The 20,450-nt window shown below is 32.3% G+C and overlaps 1 protein-coding gene across 9 annotated transcripts in view; it reads left to right on the plus strand.

Annotated features, from left to right (window-relative positions):
- The window catches only part of Ddr (discoidin domain-containing receptor 2), a 671,237-nt gene that overhangs the window by 203,917 nt on the left and 446,870 nt on the right, over nucleotides 1-20,450 (plus strand). For all 9 annotated transcript variants that reach the window (XM_074119472.1, XM_074119475.1, XM_074119477.1 and 6 more), the window contains one exon: nucleotides 6,846-6,912. The gene's annotated coding sequence lies outside the window, so the exon portion shown is untranslated. The remainder of the gene's footprint in view (nucleotides 1-6,845; nucleotides 6,913-20,450) is intronic.

Genomic DNA, 20,450 nt, shown 5'->3' on the forward strand with positions numbered 1-20,450 from the left:
CATACCTACAAACGTACGGACTGTACAGACATTTCAGTCAAAACTCCTCCGACAGATAGCTGACGCTCCTTTCTATGTGACTAACCTCACTCTTCACAACGACCTCAACATTCCCTTCATAGACCAACTCGCTAAGACCAAATAACAAAAATTCCACACTACTCTCTCGACTAGCTCTAATCCTCTCGTACAGTCTCTCGCCTCTACTGACATCCCTAACAATACTCCTCGCCGACTGAATCGCCAGTGGCCCCGCGATTTCCTTACAGTCTGAAGAACTAAATCTCTCCTCTCTCCTACTCATATTCTCCTCTTCACATTCTCATAGAGAGTGCAACCGTTGCGTAGCTTCTCTCCTCCTGCTCTCCTCCCGCACCAGTTCATCTTATTCACCTCCTATTTACTTAGTGTATATGTATATACAGATTGTAAATTACAAAATAAATAAATAAAAGAAAAAAAAATTACTATGACTGACTTAGTTCGAGTAAATGCCGTTTTAATCTAATCCCTTTAAACTGTCTTAAAATGCTTTTACGCCAAGTGAAGAGAACACATTTTTCTAGTTCCAACATAAGCCGAAGTCTTCTAATTCTTAATTATTTTAAATGTTCGTGAATTATGTATTAGAATGCTCGCACGGTTGGAGTAAACAGGTATGTTAAAAAAGAAAAATCGTGTTTTCTTAGAACATTAATACGTGTTCGGCTTGGCATAGAGTTTGGAAGAGCATTCTAGTCAGTTTTTAATTCAATTATCCTGATTTCTCCTAACAAAGACTCCAACATTTTAGTCTTATTTCCTAGTCTTTTTATTTCTTTATCCGTTTCTAGACATAAATAAGAGTAAGAAATATTATTTTCATGTTCTTCGCATGTCTTCTCTAGTTTTCAGTGAAGTTTTTAAGGCCAGCTCATCATAATTTATTATTATTGGCCTACAATTTACAAAGACAACAAATAAAGAACGATAATGTCAATTAACTTATTACGAGTATTTTTACCTCAATAGGTGTAGCCGACTGTGGTGAGTGCAAACGTTTTTAGCCATATATTTCTCGTTAATCCATGGAACTGAAATCCAAGGTTGGATACAACAACACATCCCTAACTTTGTGGCCTCGCATGTGCACCAAGGCTCTTTATATTAGATGTATATAGTTTCAACAAATTTAACTGTATCCTCTTTACTAGGCTATACTGTATCATTACATCTGCATATGTACTATGTAATATAGCAGCTCATAAACCTGTCTGTAGTATTTGATATGTGGGTAGGTCTATTGCAGATAAGAGATGTCGGTATTTAACTTCCCAAACTTGTACAGATATATATATCCATATCTGTTTGTTTAACTTATCGTACACTTATAATGATCTATATATAATTAATAATATATAATATTTACTTTTGATTTATAACATTAGTAATAAATTAGGTGTTGAAGGGGATCTGGCTCGGGGCTGAAGATAACAAAATCCCACACAGGAAATCGTCATAATAAATATAATATAAACCATGAAGATAGGCAAGTATATTTTGAGGCTTACGATTCACATCAATTATACATTGTTTATCTATGTTCTCATACCACTCATAATGGTGAAATCTTAAATTTTATATATCGGTGTTTTTTATCTTAAATATACACTTTGAAATGGCGAGCAGAAAAAAGCGAATTTTAGAAAAAAGGTTAAACGTGTATGTTTTCTTTCCGTAGATCATTCGTAATGACCCTGATCTTAGACCGTTTGTATTTGGGTTTTTCGTTTTCCAAAATTGTAGTAAACTGTGTATTGTTTGAAAGCTGCGAAGGGGTGCTCTACTGCAACTTAGTCATCCTAATCTTTTAGCCGGCAGTACTGTTTTGATTAATTGAATGAATTTAAAGAATTGAATACATTTAGATATTCTGTTTCATTCATTTAAAACTTTTTCTAGTAAAATTGAATTTTCTGAAGAAGCAGATATTCGTTTTCATGCTGAAGTGCCATTTCTCTGAAATTTATAATCCTACCGATTTCTATACAGCGTAAATGCTGTTATCCTCTATTTTCTAAGCTACTGTTTGTATCTCCAACAGCAGGATCTTATTTTGACGTTAGGAGCTTTCTGTATCCAAGGAAACTTATACTGCTGAAATGCTCTACCTTCGGCACTTACTCTCTTCCCAATTTCTGTATCTTCGTTTACATATGCACCCTGAGGTTCTAAAACATCGTGATCTGGACTGCTCTTTTCATATCCTTTCCCAATTAATTTTTTGATCTTCATTGCGTTCCCTTTCCTATTCTAATTTACTTTGCCTTTCTCGTTGCTGATCGCTGTGTTCACTTCAATCAGCCACAATTTCAGGATGGCCAAATTGGTCATTGTTTGGAGGTACTTATGGCAATCACAGCAGCCAAAAGACAAACAAGTACACTAAACTAATGCCTATTTTTTTAGACGGGCTTTACTTCAACTAAATTCGGTCTGTTTGACTGAGGGGTAATAATAATAGTACTTAACTGTAAAGTACTTTATACTAGTAACTAAAGTACTATAGTTCTTAACTATAATAATAGTACTTTACAGTACTTAACTATAAAGTGTTCACATTTTTAATTAGATAAACTCCAAATCCTAGACTTTGAACCGAACGCAGTATCACAATACTTCTTAGTTTTACAAGACTGCCCTCTGAACACTCGGTTTCTTCTGATAACTTCTTTCATTAAAATTACAAAACAAAAAGAGAGCTTTAATTACATACATGCAGACGAATCGAATGCACTTAGTCTAGAAATTTCTTGACTATAATTCGCGGTTTGAAGGGAGTTTCTGTACAGTTTAAATAGGCCTCTAACCGCTAAAAATAGCACCCTCATCCATCCTGTACAATTAAAAAGCAATGGGAAATCGTACTATCCAGAAATTGTTGATTTAGAAAGGTGAAGTTCACCAAGATATTACTTTAATTTGCTCTTTGATAAGTGCAACGGATAAAATAGGAAAAAATGCAAACGATTTCATTTGGAGCACATCCACTTACAAAGATATGTACTCTTTTTATCTCATCTTCAGAGAACGTAAAAGTAGAGAATAAATACAAAAATCTTGTTTTGTGATTGCCCAGTAAAGTAAGTGAATGCAGCTATATAAATTTCACGTAAATCGTTCTTTAACAATTAAAAAAACAAATAACAGCAATGCGGGAATGTCCTCATGAAAGTCTTTAAAAAATTCGTAGTTTAATAATAATAAATTAATTAATTGAAAAAGGTCGATGAATTAAGGCAAAATTATAGTAACGGTTATGAATTGGAATTCATAATAGACGTCTAGGCATTAATTAATTTAGAACTCTTCATTAATTTCAAGTGACCGAAGTTTATCGATCAAAAAAATTGACCTAGAACATAAATTATTTCAAAATTATCTATGGACTCTGTTTGATGATCAAAGCGTTTACGTCATTTTTTTAATACAAAAATTAAATTTTTAAATTGTAGTTATCTATTTATTTATTTTTGAAGGGATTTCGTCTAAAAAATTATTTATAATAAATTATTATTATTTTTTTAGTATTGTCTATGTGAATATGTAGGCTTCGTGACCGTAAATTATTAAACTAAGGATTCAAGATTGGCGAGGAATCGGTCAAATAAGTTTCTGTAACTCAACCAACCCGCATAGCCACGCTCTGAAGAAGGCTATATATTTGTCGAAACGTTGGCAAAAAGACGAGTTGTTTTTTATTTGACTGATTCCTCGCCAATCTTGACTCCTTAGTTTAATTGTCTATGTGCTGAAACCTACTGTGCAAGTATCTGTTAAGAATAATTATTTTAGGAATGAATGCATTTCAAAGAATGAATGTTTAGAATGAAATTTTTTATTTGTATGAATGAAGAGTGAATGAGGCTGAATCTTCTGTAAAATACAGGGATTTGTGATTAGAGACAAATAAAACTATTTCAGAGAGGTTCGTGAATAAGGCGCTTCACTTCCACTTTAAGTTATTAATTTGAACCGTTCTTGTGTCAAGTCCATCATATGGGTCCAGTTAAGTGGATGAAGCATATCCAAAAATGTCTTTAAGTAAACTGTCTCTCGCCAATTTGAAACTTCCTAGGCAGTTCTAAAAAAAATTATTTTCTAAAATGCAAGGAGATATTTATAAGGAGATATGCTATTTTAATAAGCTACAAAAGAGCACCTTTTAAACAAATTAATAAACACTTTAGTGTTAAAAACAGCTGGTGCTTCTGTGCGAATAAAGGTACTACATGCGACTATATGCAGGAAGTGACTCACGTGTAACATGTATAAATACGTGAGCTTAAACACCCCAGTATTATTACTACTAGTTACATATGGTAGATATTATGTACTGACATCATGGTAATTAGGACTAACCGTGCGTGTAAAAAGTTATAAAAAACGATAGAAATATGTTTGAACTATTTCTCTGACTCGCAATGACAAGAATATATTAAATATTACGTGACTTAAGAATAAATATTCAATAAAAAGTTATGGCAAAAAGTATAAAGATTCTTATTCTATGATTCATTTTGAAATGGCTATTTACAAACAAAGGGAAAGATTTTACAACATAATATTAAAAGCATTTTTGCATAAATTCTATTATTCATCTGAATTTGTCTTAAAATGTAGCGGATATGTGGGTTTTGTGGTCGTAAAATTTGCCGAAAAATATATCCAGATGTACTTAACTTATCGGTCCATCATACTTATTTAAGGAAAAAGTTAATGTTATAAAAATTGTGCTTCCTCGATCACAAAGTTTCTCATCTATCATCTTGTTAATATTTGCAAGTAAAGGCTAACGCCTGCTGTTTATGGCTATGTTTCGATATTCGATAAAAGAATTAGTGAAAGGTAAACGAGCAATTTTAAAGCTATTTAAAAATTTCATGTACTTTTTAAAGTACAAGGGATAATCACTACCAATTTACTGAATCGATACTAAGTAGATTGCACTTTTCGATTAGATGTTATTTTCTCTACCTTCCTCACGTCATTTTTCAACAGAAACAGCTCTGGAACTCTTTGAGATCCATACTTTATCCCTACTCTCACAATTTAGTCTTAAAACACTTCTTCTTTTTTTTTTAATTTAGCATTCTTACTAAACAAATAGCTCTTCAATTTACCAATATTATTATTATTTTGGGAAGCGAGTTTAAACTCGGGTTTATTTTGATATTTTGTAATAAACTCTCTTTCTTCTTCTTTCTGTAGAAACTTTATAGGTACTCAAGCAATTAATTAGTAAACCGAGCGGCCTAACTTTTCCCTTTACACATTCATTTGGAGTGTGAACATTGATATTAGGTTTAAAATTAAAGCTTCTCAGAATAGCCCTAAGGTCCGAGAGAAACTTCTGCCCTTAAACAGCTTTTGACTAGATAGAGACTTTGATGAGCGAAACCATTGCCTTTTTGAAGAGTACAATCATATCCTGGGAGATTGTCCACTTCTGGTGGTGTATCGTCAGATTTATTTGAGAAAAATTACTCTTTCCTGGGAGGTGATCATAGGGTATTTGTATAGGACAAGTCCATCCTCGATTTCGGTCACGTTAGGCTAGTCATGCTTTGGTTTAGGTATTCAGGAACTCTGACAATTAATTATAACTTTAAATAGAGAATTTTAGTTCATTTGATTGATTTAATTTGTTTGTAAAATATTATTTTAAACTATTTTCTCCTTTACTTTTAATTTCCTCTTTAAATATGAAATATCAAAATTAAATTTTTTGAATATTAACTGTAATAGTCAAATTTATTGTTTAATTTACAGATCATTTTTAATTTTTTTTTCATTTAATTATTGTCAACTTTTGTTGGTGCTATCAGTTATCTTGGTCAGGCTGCATTTGCAAATATCTAATTATTAATTGTGTTTTTTAATACTGGGTTATATTATTCTTGAATAAAAATAATTAATAATTACGTTGCCCTTTTGGGTCAGCATGATATTTTTGCGCGTTGCGGTAGTCAGATTATAAACATATTTTCTTTCTCTCTTTTCTAAAAATGAAAGATCATGTTTTGTTAATTTCCCCCAAAAAAATCCCTTCCACATTCTTACTAAAAAGTGACCGTACAAATTTATGGCCAAAAAAAATTAACATACGCTCGTACGATAATTTAGTATTTAAGAGGTGTTTTTTTTTCATAGCCCTGAAATAAGCGTAAAATTGCGAGAGTGTATACTATAGTGAGTGTAACAAAAACTAGCCTCTCACCTAAATAAAGATTAGCTAGAGCAAAATGTCAGCTAACTCTCTGCCAACTTATGTCACAATCTACCCTCTAGTCTCTCTAACAATGTTCACCCAACTTGCCCTAACTTTTAGCCCTGTTCAAACTCGGTTACCAACCTTACTTACCTACCTACCGCAATACAAAAAGCACCTTGTGTCTATTCTTCCTACTGTACTTAAAAACTCTTTGGTAGTATTTGCTCTCTCTACCCCTTGCGCCAGTTACAAAGTGTGCCTCTGGCAGCCCTATTAATCATATCACCGTACTTTTTTACCTCCTCTTTTTATTTCTAAAACAAAGACCTCTCTTTCACTCGCTTCTGACCGCAAGATTCATTGTCGGTGTAAAAAAGTTTTAATTAAAAAGAATTAATGGACATTTTGCTATTTGAACAAAATCTATTTGCTTCTTTTTGTTCCCAAGATTTATGCTTGGCAATTACTTCTATGCTAATATTCTTTACATATATTTTAAATAATTTTTGTTATTGCAACTTTAAATTTATATTATTTTTATTTGATAAGACGTCAGCCTAATAAATTTCATTTTTTGTTTTGTTTTGTGCAGATCAGTAATCGTCTGGGCGTCAAAATATTGGCAGTGAAGTTAACCTAAACTCCAATGCTGACTTAAGGTAAAGCATACCAATTTTTTAAAGTGCTTCTTTGTAAAATTAAACCTTAAAACAGATTTGTTTCTACTATTTACACTTTCCGTACAAATCGTACACTTTTCGAAACTAAAGGTTAACCAGTCTTAGTTAAACTCTTAAAGGCTAGATCAGTAGAAGTGTCCAAAATATCTACAATTCTGGATGTACAATCAATCTACAAGCAGTTGATTGTTGCTTTTTATGGAATCTCTTGTCAGCTATTCCTGGCACAGCTGAGTCCTATTATTGAAACCGTGTTCACAGATATTTTGCGTATATTTTTTTCTCGCGTTTTACTCAGTAATTTTCTCATTAATATCTTTAAAATTAACAAACTACTGACCGTTTAATTTACATTTCATAACAAAATTCATTTTTAAAAGAGAAAATGTTTTAGTGAACGCGTTATTTCAGAGTTGGAAAGTTTAAATAACTCTCACTTTAAACAGTTGTTTTTTACGTCAATCAATAAAATGATTGTTTAATAAGTTTCAAGTTTACGTTCATTTTAATACATTTTAAGTTCTTCCTTATTTTATGTGAATATACCCTAAACTTGAGTTTGTATTGTTGTAATAAAATTAAAAGATGATTACCCAACATTCTCTAAATATAAACCTAGCTTAGACTTAATTTTTACAGCTTCTCAAAAAAAAAAAAAAATTAATTCTCAATACTTATTCTTTTCCCTTTTTTGGTCATTCTTCGTTACAATTCAATTATAGAGTAACTTTACTTAATGTAGGAAGAATTAATTATTTGCTGAAAATACAAAAAAAAAACTCAGAAATTGCAACTAGTTGAGAAAAACAACTTCAAAATTCTTTACTCGAGTTAGAAATTGACTTTCAGAAGTCACAAGTCGGATGGACAAATAATTCACTCAAGTGTTTACCTTTTTACTGAGTTTGGTTTATTTGAGAAAATCTCTGGAATCTGAACAAAATTAATCAAGAAATTCGCATTTCTGAAATTTCCATCCATCAAACTTGAATCAATAAAATGTGCCTTTTTTTAGCAACATTCTAGTGAATTTTCTAGTGCTGCACGAGAAACGAGACAAATCTCGGTCTCGGTACCGAGACCGAGACCGAGACCGAGACGAGACTTGAGCAACCGAGACCGAGACCGAGATCGAGACATGATATATATCTCGTCGAGAAATCTCGGACTCGTCTGGGTTTTTCAAATATTAATTTTTAGCTACAAAATTATAAAATTGTGTTCTTTATTAATAAATAATCATTACGGGTATTGAATTAATTATTAAAAGATACGATTTTATTATATATGTTCAATATTAATACATCTATTTGACTTCGAATTACATAAGTAAAATAATCGCCTATTTTTTCAGGCGGGGCTTTACGTCCAACTACCAATTAGGTAGGTGTCGCGGACGGAGGCGACTAGCAAACATACTTTACTGTAAATTTCTCATATTAACCATTAAATAAAATCCAAGGCCTAAGACCGGGAATCGATTCCAGTACCACAATACACATTAGCTTCGCAGGTCTCGCACCGCTCGGCTACCGTGGCGGCCCCCTTCGAATTACATAATTTTTACATAAATTCACTAAATTTCACTATTCATATCAATCATTCATTCAATTTCATAAATTTCACTATTAATAATCTAATACTTTGAACTTTGATATTATTTGAATTTTATTTTAGAATTTTGGAATTAGTGAATTTGAAAAAAAGACTATCTATGCTCCTAAAAAATATTGCCACAAATTTTCGTTTTTAAGATACACTTTGCCCAAGCATTGATACATAAAAGAGCTTTTACTGAGTCAGAAGTTAGAGAAGATCTTCTATTGGTCATTATCATCGCAGCTTGCGAAAATAATCTTTCCGATGGCACTGAAGTTGCACAGATACTAAAAATATCTTACGCAATTCTAGACAAATTTTTGAAGGAATTCTCAAGTGTTTTCCACCATTCTAAAATGTCAACGTCTACTGGTGCTTGGTCTAATTTGGTATAATTAATTATTTCTGTCTTCCATGCTTCGGTGATATTTGCTGATTTTTGAGCAAATGGTGCAAAAATATTGATGTAGACGTCGTCGTCAAAAGGTGAATCATCAGATTCTTTATCTTCACCAACAGCCATAACTAATGGAGCGGGAAGTTTGTTGGGAGGTGTATTTTTTATTTCACGAATCGACTTGTTATAGCAGGCAGATATGTTATTTGGGTCTTTCATATGGCGCGTTTTTAACATCTTTTTGAAATTATATAAAGATATATAACAGTAATAGTAATATATGATGCATTGAAGTGTAAGTAGTTGTCTTCTTTTACACACATTTTCATTACCAATATATAAATTAAAATAATTATTAGAAAATAATAACATTTTTTGAAAAGATTATTAATAGCAAACCGCGTTTAATACTTAAACAAAAATTCAAAAAACCGAGACCGAGATATCTCGACGAGACCGAGACCGAGACCGAGACTTGAGCGACCGAGACCGAGATCGAGACTGTATAAAGTCTCGCCTCGTCTCGGTCTCGTGCAGCACTAGAATTTTCTGTACAAGATTTTCTGTACTTAGCCTTGGCCCTGATGGGCATTTCGTTAATCAATTCTTTAAACAAACATTCCTTAAACAAAATGCTTGATACAGAAAGTAGTTGATCTATATTCGTGAAAAGTATCATTTTTTTAAAGAAATATTGTTATAAGTTTTAAAAATAAGTGAAAATAAACTCAGTAAAGTTTGTATTCTTATAGTCAAGTCTCAAGGACTTAAGGATACGAAATAAAAAGTTGGAGTTTCCCGTAATTTTTTGGGCTTTTACGAGACTGTTCACACACACACACGTCAAGGGACAATTTTCAGATATCTTTTTTAAGACTTATTTCACCTTAAAACGTCTACATCCCTTTCTAAACTTGAAAAAAAATCTAATTGACTCGATTGCTGTGCTTTTTCTTAAAAGAAGTAACAGAAGTAAAAATTATCTTAAGTAAAACTAGCACCATTTTGGCTGGCTGCAATTAAATTTTTTCTTTGCTTCGTAAATATTATTTTTCTTTAATTATTTACTAATTATTTCAAACATTGTATAAAACAAATGTTCAGTCCTGAGAAATGAAAAAAGAGTTTATATTTTAATTAACCTTTAGTTGAAAGCCAACTGCAATTTGAGTAGAGGTTTGTTTTATTTTTTTTATTTTTTTATATATTTGTAGAAAGAAGTTTGATTTCTTTAAATTATAAAATTACCTAAAAAAAAGAGTTAATTAATACAGTTTTCTAAATACATATATATCTGTATGAATTTATATACCTCTCTTGGCAATATTTAATTTTTAACGCTTAACGGTTTTTAATATTGCTAATGAATTATTTTATTTTTATTAAAATTACCTAAATAAATAACTTATTTTTGAAATTCACAATTCAGTAAATATTTATTTCTACATTTTATTAAGTAATAATAATAATAATAATAATATAATAAATTAGAATTTAAACGTTTTGTTAGTGAGAAACAAGGTTGAATACAATTTTAAGGTAAAATAAACAGAAATTTTGTGAAACATGAGTACAATAAATGATGCTTATGCTATCATTTTCATACTAAATTATCTTTCAACAAATCATCTACAATACTGATACAAATGTATTATATAATAAATATATATATCTATTAAATTGTTTTACACAATTTGTATAGTAGGAAATGTTTGCTATGAATATATATTATCCATTTCCAACGAAATATATTAATAGAATTTATTTTAACCTGTCAAAGCCAGCAACAGTTAGTGAATGGTTTTTGTTTGGATATATATGTGTGTAAATAATAGCCCCTAACTAAACAATGGCCGACCAGCTTAATGTCTAACTTTAAATTGTGGCTAGCAAAGCAAAAAACATTTTGTTAATAAACTTAATCCATTGAGGTAGCTCTATTAGAAGTATTAAAGCAAAATTGTTTAATTTAATTATTTCTAATATCTAAAGTAGTGTTTTTTTTTTTAAATACTAATTTTTATTTGAACAATTACGTAAAAAATTAAATAATCTCTGAATAATTAAAGATTAGTAGTTCAGTGTAGTGTTCCTTAGAAGAGAGGCGAGCGTATGCATAGAGATTCGATCTATGACTGTATGTTAATAATGATGGCGCTGTGTCTAAAAAAAGGGCCACTTTCTAGCCCTATCTTACAACTTACAGCTGTTCAACAGTTTGTTGAACAAAAAAGAAAAAATATCTTTCCCTTAAGTATCAACTTGGGAGATAAGTTGATAATTTTTCGACTACACTAATTATCACCCTGCTGTCCTTCTTTACAACATGGAGGTAGCGAACATTAAAAAGAAAAAATAGTTTTACATACTTCACTAATTGATTATGTGTTCCCAGCCAGTATTATAGCCAAACTTAGTTTCAACATCATCAATTAGTATCTCTTTTTTAAAAAGTTAGAAAATAAATTCCAATTTGAAGTTTCTTGTGGCTTGCTAAACGTTCGAATTGTAAATAACGCTGAAGATATGGTAAGACTAGATAGCATTTCAAGCCTTCCAGCATTTCGCTTTAGTTTGGAGTTCAAAGGAAAATATCGGAAAATTTCTTCCTCGACATGTCGCAATGATACTGGGAAAAAAGAACCTTGAACTAAAATAAAAACTATAGCCAGCTACATTATTGGTGTAATAAGCAATAATATTGATTGTATGAGAAAATTACCATGTTGTTAAGATGACAAATATACCTTTACTTCTGTGTTCTATCTATTGACAGTTCTATCTCTTCGTCAGTCAGTTTGTTTGTTCTACAACTCTGTTTGCAGCAAGTTTATTCGGTCAGAAATCATTGAACATGGCAGTTTCTAATTAGGTTCCTTTTAGAGTCCTTAAATTTGACGCTCACGCTTTAACTCTTTGAGGCACACGATTTTAAAGAAAATAACAGCCCTAGTTGCACAGAATCTCTTTTATTATAAAAAAATGGAAATAAACATTCATTTCCATTATTTTCCATATGTAATCATCCCTCCCAAGTAATCATCACTCTCGAAATAAGAAAAAAAGCAAAGAAAAAATTAATACCATTTCGATAGTCCTTTTTTAGTGTGGGACACTGGTATTGTATAATACCACTATGCAACTAATGCTTTATATGATGTTCATTCAAACACAACTTTTTACCAAAACAAAGCGGAACTTTGCAGACAGTACAGCGCTGTCCTTCAGCGCACTGTTCCTTGAAATGTTTAAGTTCCATGTTTTGACCCAATTTTTTATAAACAATATATGAATTAACAACAGCTGCATCAAAATAATAGAACAGTATGCGGTGCCACCATTTTTTACTGCTATCGGTCAAGTTTATAATTGATATACAATTTGTTTTTCACTTATTTACGCATTTAGCATTGGTGCCTAGCACTGCCAACTGAATGAAAAACTTTAAATAACATATTAAGCTGCATGTATGAATAACTTCAACTTTTCGAGGAGGGTTAAAATACATATCGTATATCCCACCATGCAGCAAAAGGTGGGATAGTTTTTAACCCACCTAGCCGCAAAGAGTTAAAAGACGTTTTAGACTTACTCATTTTTATTGGACTGCTCAAGAAATATAGAATTATCAAGATTCTCTATCTGAGGAGATTATTAGGTTTTTGGATCTGGTTCCTTCTAGTTTTTGCGAGACAATGAATGATGGTACTTGTGCTTTGAGTTGACTGGCTTACTCATCAAATCCCAACTTGGAAAAACAAAAGCAATTCATCAGTCCTTTCGAAATAACAGAAGTATTTACGCTACAGTTACAGTAGTTGCATCTTCTATGCTGATTACACTGTGAGCATATCTAGTTTATTTATTTTACCGATAGATCTGCAAAACACCTTACTCTTCATGTGAAATTTATGTTATAACAGCCTACTTTCTGGGGGCGTGTCTTTTTGATGTTTTAAAGCCAACATCTCTTCCAGAATATTATATCTCTCTATATAACATTGTATCTCAATTTTACTATGTAGCCAATAATATTGGAAATGGCCCAATAATGTTTATTGAATGAGCAATAGTTGGTATTGTGTCAGGCCACGGTACAATTTATTGTGGGGACGTATTGCACTATTAGAGAAAGAGAAAAAAGAGAATTTTACGGAAAGAATGATAGGATAGAAGAGAATTTCCATTCTCTCCGCCAGTTATATTCAGTGTCCCTAATGGATCGTAAAGTACTTGTTCAAAACACATCCCTACATTATGCTTAGTATAGATGGCCGTGTCCTCTAGCATAGCCCATATCTGTAGATTATACTATTGCCATGTGTCAAATTTTAATATTTTATTATTTAATATAAATTTTTTTATTGTTACTTTTAATGCTACGTACTAAAAGTGTATGAGTGCGGTTTTATTATTTACTCCACCTTCTCAATTTTCTTATTATAGTACTAACTACTGTTTGAAGTTATTATATTAGTTCATTGTTTTTTGGTAGTTAATTCATTAATTCAGAAGGAAGAAGGGTATATTGCCAATTTCAATCATTTTTTATTATTATTATTTTGCCGAGCTATCGACCTAAGAACTAGTTCATCTTCAGGGCTTATGCTATTTATAATTATAATCTTTTATACAAATAATACCCAAACAGTTAGAAGACGCAACAACCTTAGGTGTAACAATGTAAAACACATTATAATTTCTGTTTTTTCAGGCGGGCTTTACGTCCAACTACCAATCAGGTGTCGTGGACGGAGGCGACTAGCAAACATATTTTACTGTAAATTTTTTTTTATTAACATTTAAATAAAATCCAAGGCCTAAAGACCGGGAATCGTACCCAGTACCACAATACATATTAGCTTTGCAGGTCTTGCCTCTTAACCGCTCGGCTATCGTGGCGCCTAAAACACATTATAATTGTTAACAGCATAAGTCTTAAAATATAACCTAGTCCTTTGCTCGGCAAATTAATTAAATAATGACTGATATTGTCATTTATTCTTTTTGCTTTCTGTTATGTTCTTGCAAAAAACGGGCTTTTCTCCCTCTCTCTTCAACCATATAATAATGAGGCAAGGAAGGGATTAGCTATGCGGTTAGCGTACTGGACTCCCACGCGGAGGTCCCGGGTTCGAATCCAGCTGCTGACCCTTAGATTTTCTCTTCCTAGGAGCTTCTTGCAGCTCACTGTCTGGCGATGGACAGTGTTGTCTGTAACGAGAGAACACTGTCCTCTCCGGAGGCCGGCAGTGCACTGAAAAAAGCTCCGGGCGCCAATAACCTCAGCTGTTGACGCGCCTTAAATAATTAAAAAAATAAAATAATAATAATGAGGCAATTATTTAATGGAATATAGAGATGAAAGTTTTACTTGAATTGTCCAACTAAAATGACTTATCTATAAAGGTTAATTACATTTATTAAACTATAGCGTATTAATTAATGATGGAAACGCAAATATCTTGCTGATTTCTGTTTTAATAGTTTAAAACAGATGACACAAGAAAATTCTAAACCAAAATTAAGGGAATTAAGGCTCCTGTACACACATATGCTTGCTATCTTAAGAGAAGTTTTGCTGGTTAGCATGACACAGAACGAAGGAAAATGTCTGCTCTATTAGAGACATCTGTCTCATTAAGAAGTAGGGGCCTGTCCCTCATCTGTCCAAGTAAAGGCTGCGAAATGTTACCATTAGTTTAATGAATGTGTTCATTCATGTCCTCCTTACATGATCATAGTAACCTAAAAAAGTTCATTATTAATCATTGATTCTTTTTTCTGGCTGTAAAAATAATTTCTTTTGGATATTTTAAGAAGTTTGTATTTTTATCGTTTGCTCTAAATACAAATTTAGCAAATTAACCAACCAATTTGCAATTTTCAACTTATTTTGTGGAAAAAGTGAAACGTGAATCCCTGAACTCTATTTATTGTTTTTGTGGTCTTGTTTGGACATTAACCATTATTATTTTATGAGGTCTGGAAAAAACCAACATATTGGTATTCTCACTGCTACAGTTGGCTTGGAATGCCTTAATTTACCAATACATTGGTGGAAAAAAACCAGCCCTATCTTTTTCAATATTCAATTTGAGGAATCGCGCAGCCTCTTTCACTTCTCTCTTCATCATGTCTGCCACTCTGAACACTATTTGCTTTTGTTTAAATTTGGGCCGGATTGATGGTGCAAGTCGGTCAATGCAAGAAACTAAAAAGACAAATTTAAGGAAAAATCTCAGATACTTCTGACTTTAGAATAGCTTTTTGGGTTGAGCGAATCTAGATGTCGAGATGAATGAGGGGTATGATTGAAAAAATGTCTATGCACGCACCCTATCTGTATTTATCTGAACGAAATAACTGTATGATGAAATGTTGAAGTTTGCAATTGCATAAACAGCTGGTACCCATAAATTGCAATTAGAGAAGAAATTCTATGAGTTTGCCCAGCAGGTTTCCTGTTGTATCGCGTTCGAACCAAAAATGTTTCAAAAATAGAATTTTTTTTAGACTTCAAGCCAATCGCAGAATTGTTGTGTTTCAATAAGTCACTGGAAGCTAATAGAAACTAGCTTGTAATCGTTCTCACAACATTTACTTACGAATTAGACTGAAGGTGATTAAAAATATAAAAAAACAGACTTGCTTCTAAGGAAAATGTTTAGATTTTTGCATTTCTTAGGATCTGTAAGATAACCATTCAAACTATCAAGTAATGTCCTGAAAAAAGTTCTTCCTTACAAATATACTCGCATTTAGTAAAATTACTTTAGTTTTTTTCTTTATGCATAATGTACAATGATAATAATTCATCCCTCACCTACTCTTTCGATCTTTCGTTTCTCCTATCCCGAAATAATTTAGCTTGAAATTGAATAATACTATTTACAGTATTCCTAAACCTGGATCGTGATTTTTAAACAAAATGGACTGAAAGTATTTAATTGCATTTTTCCCCTTTTATCATTTTGTGGGATTTCTGGGATGTAGATAAAGTTCCAAAAATTAATTAAAAAGATTACCACTTAATCACATCTAATTCCATTTTCATTACTATTCAATTGTATTTAAAAACGAATTGCTAGCTTGGAATTTACTCCTTTTTTAGGAAGGAATTATTTCTATTTTTTTTGAAGTTTTTGTAATAATTATTGCTCTTACGTTTCTGTTACTAAGATGCGTTATACCATTATTTATAAACTGTCTTTATAAGTACGTAGGTGTAGAAACGCTTGTTTTCTGTGCCACCAGGTACCAATGATATATCATAGTCAATTAAGTATTTGGAAGTATTCTGCCGTTGTGCTTCCTTTGATGGTGTAACTTCTACTTCTGCTGGCATTGCATTGTCTTGAAGGATGGACAGCCTTAGTTGTTAAGTTTTTCCGCCCATTTTTTCGCCATTTACATTGGACAATTAATTACAACAGTTAATATGCAAAAGGAATAATTAATAATGGCATAATCTATTCTTGGGAAAGACTCGCCCACTGGCCTGCCTTGATTGATTGTACATAACATATGCTTATTCTTCCAGTTACTCCATTAGGGAGTCACGAGGCGTATCAGTCGTCTTGGTGGGTTATGAGAAAGAGTAGAGGAACCAAGCTGGAGGATCAGTGGGTTAGGACAGGGGTCGGCAACCTATTTTAAGTAGAGAGCCATTTCTTCTAAAATAATTTTACTAAATCTTACCAAGAGCCGCAAGGATGATAGTGTAAATAACTCTGTAGATCATTTGTATTCTCAAATTATTATTTTATGATATTCAATAACATTTAATTGTTTTATATATTTATTTTCACTTATTACAAAGTAAATAAACAAATAAATAATAGCTAAACCTGTATTTGAATGAAAATGGTGGCAGTCCTATACATTACGTACTGTATTTTAATATAATTCTATTCAATTTCAAACCAAATCTCATTTAAAATTCTTTTTGAAAAAATATCTTTACTTTAATAAATGGAATTTTCATTTGTTTCAATAAAATTGAAATATACAATTTATTTTGGACAGGCAGAAGAGCCACAAAATTTGGATAAAAGAGCCGCATGCGGCTCGCGAGCCGCGGGTTGCCGACCCCTGGGTTAGGATGATCGCAGAGAGTGATTATAAAACTTTTTATATTTGGTTTTAACCACTTCGGAAAGAGAAGGTATACTGAATTCAGATTTTACACATAAAGGGGAGCAATTTACAATTGTTTTTAGAGTTTTTGATTGAAAAGACTGGATTTTGGATAGGTGCTAGAAGGAATGATTGATCTTCCATAGTTCAATTACGTATTTATACATGGGTTTTACTATCGTTAAGTAGACCTGTCGTTTGTAATGCAACGATTGTTTCGATCGGCTTCCAAGTAACCAGTAATGGTTGTTTAAATTGTTTGTTTAGGTTTGTTGCAGACTCAACAAAATAAACAAACAAAATTACAACAGAGTATACGTATTAGATGAGCTGCTCGCTTTTGCAAAACATAATATACAGAAGTTTACTCGTAAAGGTAAATAAATATACCTTCAAAATTACATATTATAATTGTATTTACCACATTTTATCTCCTTTCTGAATCCAAAATAGAACAAAGCCTGTACGCTAATATATTTTGAAAACTACAAAAATTAAAGAAAAAAAGTTCATACCACAATAAAGGCTCTACTCAACCATATTAAAACAGGTCGCCTGGTTACACTAACCATCAACACGATCTTCAGCAAAAGCTAAAATTGGGTGCGAGACGATTACCTCAGTGAAGTCCAAATCTCTACACCAAACAGATTAATCTACCTCTAATGGTAGTTGAAAGTCAGAAACGGTCAGGGATTCAATGAACGATTGATAAAATCAAAGATCTTATCTTTGTTGTCGTATATGGAGGAACCATGTGAGATGTTTGTCGATGAATAAATAAAGAATCTGAAGTAGAATACGTGGTCAGCAATTGGAAGTAAAATACCAATCAGTTACAGAGAAGGTAGTGTAATTCGTCTTAGAATAAAAGTTAAAATATTGGCTATTTATTTCATTAATTTATATTCGCTTCTGAAGAAATAATGTGGAAATTATGGGCAACTATGCTTTTAACCTTGCCAAAAGCAACCTTCCTGCTACAAAGTGACTTAGTGCCTGTGTTTACCTAAACAAGTAGCAATGAAGCTTCCTTCTATCCAGCCTTATAAACGATCTACAAAGATAATCATTGGATCTATTTTTCTCTTGGTCTTTCTGATTTTTTTTCCGCCCCAGTCACAAGAGGAGCTTTGAAAATAGTAAACTACTCAACTTGATTGTTAAAGGTCATAAAATAGAGTGCCCTTACAAAAGTATTCTTTCAGTCATTCTTGGTTCTATCGTATTATCTATGAAATGAAAAGATAGTTTATGTAGTTCCAAAATGAAGGAAAATTTACAGTTAGTTTTTATTGTAGTTTATTGTTGTTCTAGACTAAATTTACTGAAAAAGTTTCTTTCACTTTTTTTTATGCTCGTTTTCCTTTTTTGATTCTTTTAAATTTTTTTTTGGATTGTGAAGGAAGCGGCCAGTTTTCACACTTTCCTTTATATATTTCAAAATATCCTTAAGATTTGTTAGCTGTACTGTAATCGAATTATAGAGAAGTATTTAACCATGTGTTTGACAACTATAATTTTATCTTTAATTCTTTAAATTTAAGAAAATTTTGTATTTAAAAAATAGCATCTCTTTGAGAATAGAAGAATATGTTTAATACCCAAAATTTCGTTTCCTCATTGTCTTTGTGAAGTATTGCCTCACTTAGTTCAAAAGAATGATTCGAATTTCATGTTTTATTTCGGCTGCAAACACCCTATACCGGACTGCATACTAAATTATATTATAGATTTGGTATAGGCGTAGGTATGTAGCAACATTATCGCCCTAAAGGGATGCAATTAGCTTCTGGCTTTCCAGGTTGGGTATCTTCATCTTTTCCTCGACGATCCTTTATCACTTTGAAGCGGGATGCCTGCGAGTAGCCCTGGTTACTGAACCTCCCTCCTTTCGGCATTGGACATAAATCAGTAGATGTCTAGTATCACTAAAGTATTTAGACATTATAATCGCATCTTTCTTTTTTTCTTTTTTTTTAAAGAAACCTCTTTCTATGAAGGTGTTAACGCTCCTAAAAAGGGGTTCTAGGTCTCGAAAATGGTTTCAAACTTTATCCTGCTCCTTAGTTTCAGTACTTTCTCAAACTATATTATATTTCCAACGCATTTTTTTTATTTATTTTTTACTCCAGAAACATTACCGCAAGTAATAGAAGTTCTATTAAAGTTGTGAGGGTGAAGTTCGAACTTGAAATTATATTGAAAGTTTAGTGTGAACAATCCGACTTTTTTCTCTTACTCTGTAATGTCCAAAGTTGTTACCAATATATTTTTTTTTGCAAACTTATATTCCCATATTTATTACGATGTAAAGTTTGTAAATTCGTATTTACTAAGAAAGAAGTGAGGGAAGTCTAACTCCATGCAACTCCGGAACTCCTATACTACCTATTCACTTATAAATCGTAAATAAATAAATAATTCAAATAAAACTTCTTTTTTTTAATTTATTTTGTAATTTACAATCTGTATACATTGTATACAATCAGTAAATGAGAAGAGTATGATGAACTGGTGCGGGAGGAGAGCAGGAGGAGAGAATCTACCCAGCGGTAGCACTCTCTATATGAGAGGGGAGAGTGTGAGGAGGAGATTACGAGGAGGAGAGAGAAGAGATAAGAGAATAATGATTTAGGTTTTCAGCCTACAAGGAAGTCGCGGGGCCAATGGCGATTCTGTCGGCGAGGAGTATTAGGGATGTCAGAAAAAGCGAGAGTCAGAACAAGAAGATTAAAGCTAGTCGAAAGAGTAGTATGGAATTTTTGGTATTTAGTCTTGGCGAGTTGGTCTATGAAGGGAATGTTGAGGTCGTTGTGAAGAGTGAGGTTAGTCACGTAGAAAGGAGCGTCAACTATCTATCGGAGGAGTTTTGACTGAAATGTTTGTACTGTCCGTATGTTAGTAGGTTTGGCTGAACCCCACAGCTCTAGTCCGTAAGTCCATATAGGTTTGAGGATAGTTGTATGTTAAACGTTTGAGTTCTAAGGGCAATTTGGAGCGTCGTCCAAGTAGTCTGTAAAGAAGAAAATAAAACTGTAGATCTAGTTAAATGATTTTTTTTTCCTTTATCTTTTATTGAAATTTGCAACTGCAACAACTGTAGCATCAAGCAAATGCGATATAAGATAACAATATCTTGAATATGATCGGGAGAAGGCACCCAGTGGTGTCACTCCATTATCGTGAATATACGACTACACTGCTCTTATGATGAGAGTAAATCGCGGGGACATCTTCTCTTCAATCTTCAGAAATTTTAAGAAACGAGTTTTAGCAAGATCTTTAACGAAAGGGATTTTGAGGTCATTATGGATGGTGAGGTTAGAAATATAGAATGTAAATTTAATTACGAAGTTAATTAAAGTTAGTTTAAGTTAGT

The sequence above is a fragment of the Rhodnius prolixus genome, unplaced genomic scaffold, assembly GCF_049639745.1.
Source record: "Rhodnius prolixus isolate KJV_2025 unplaced genomic scaffold, Rpr scaffold_2, whole genome shotgun sequence".
NCBI classification, from domain to species: Eukaryota; Metazoa; Arthropoda; class Insecta; order Hemiptera; family Reduviidae; genus Rhodnius; species Rhodnius prolixus.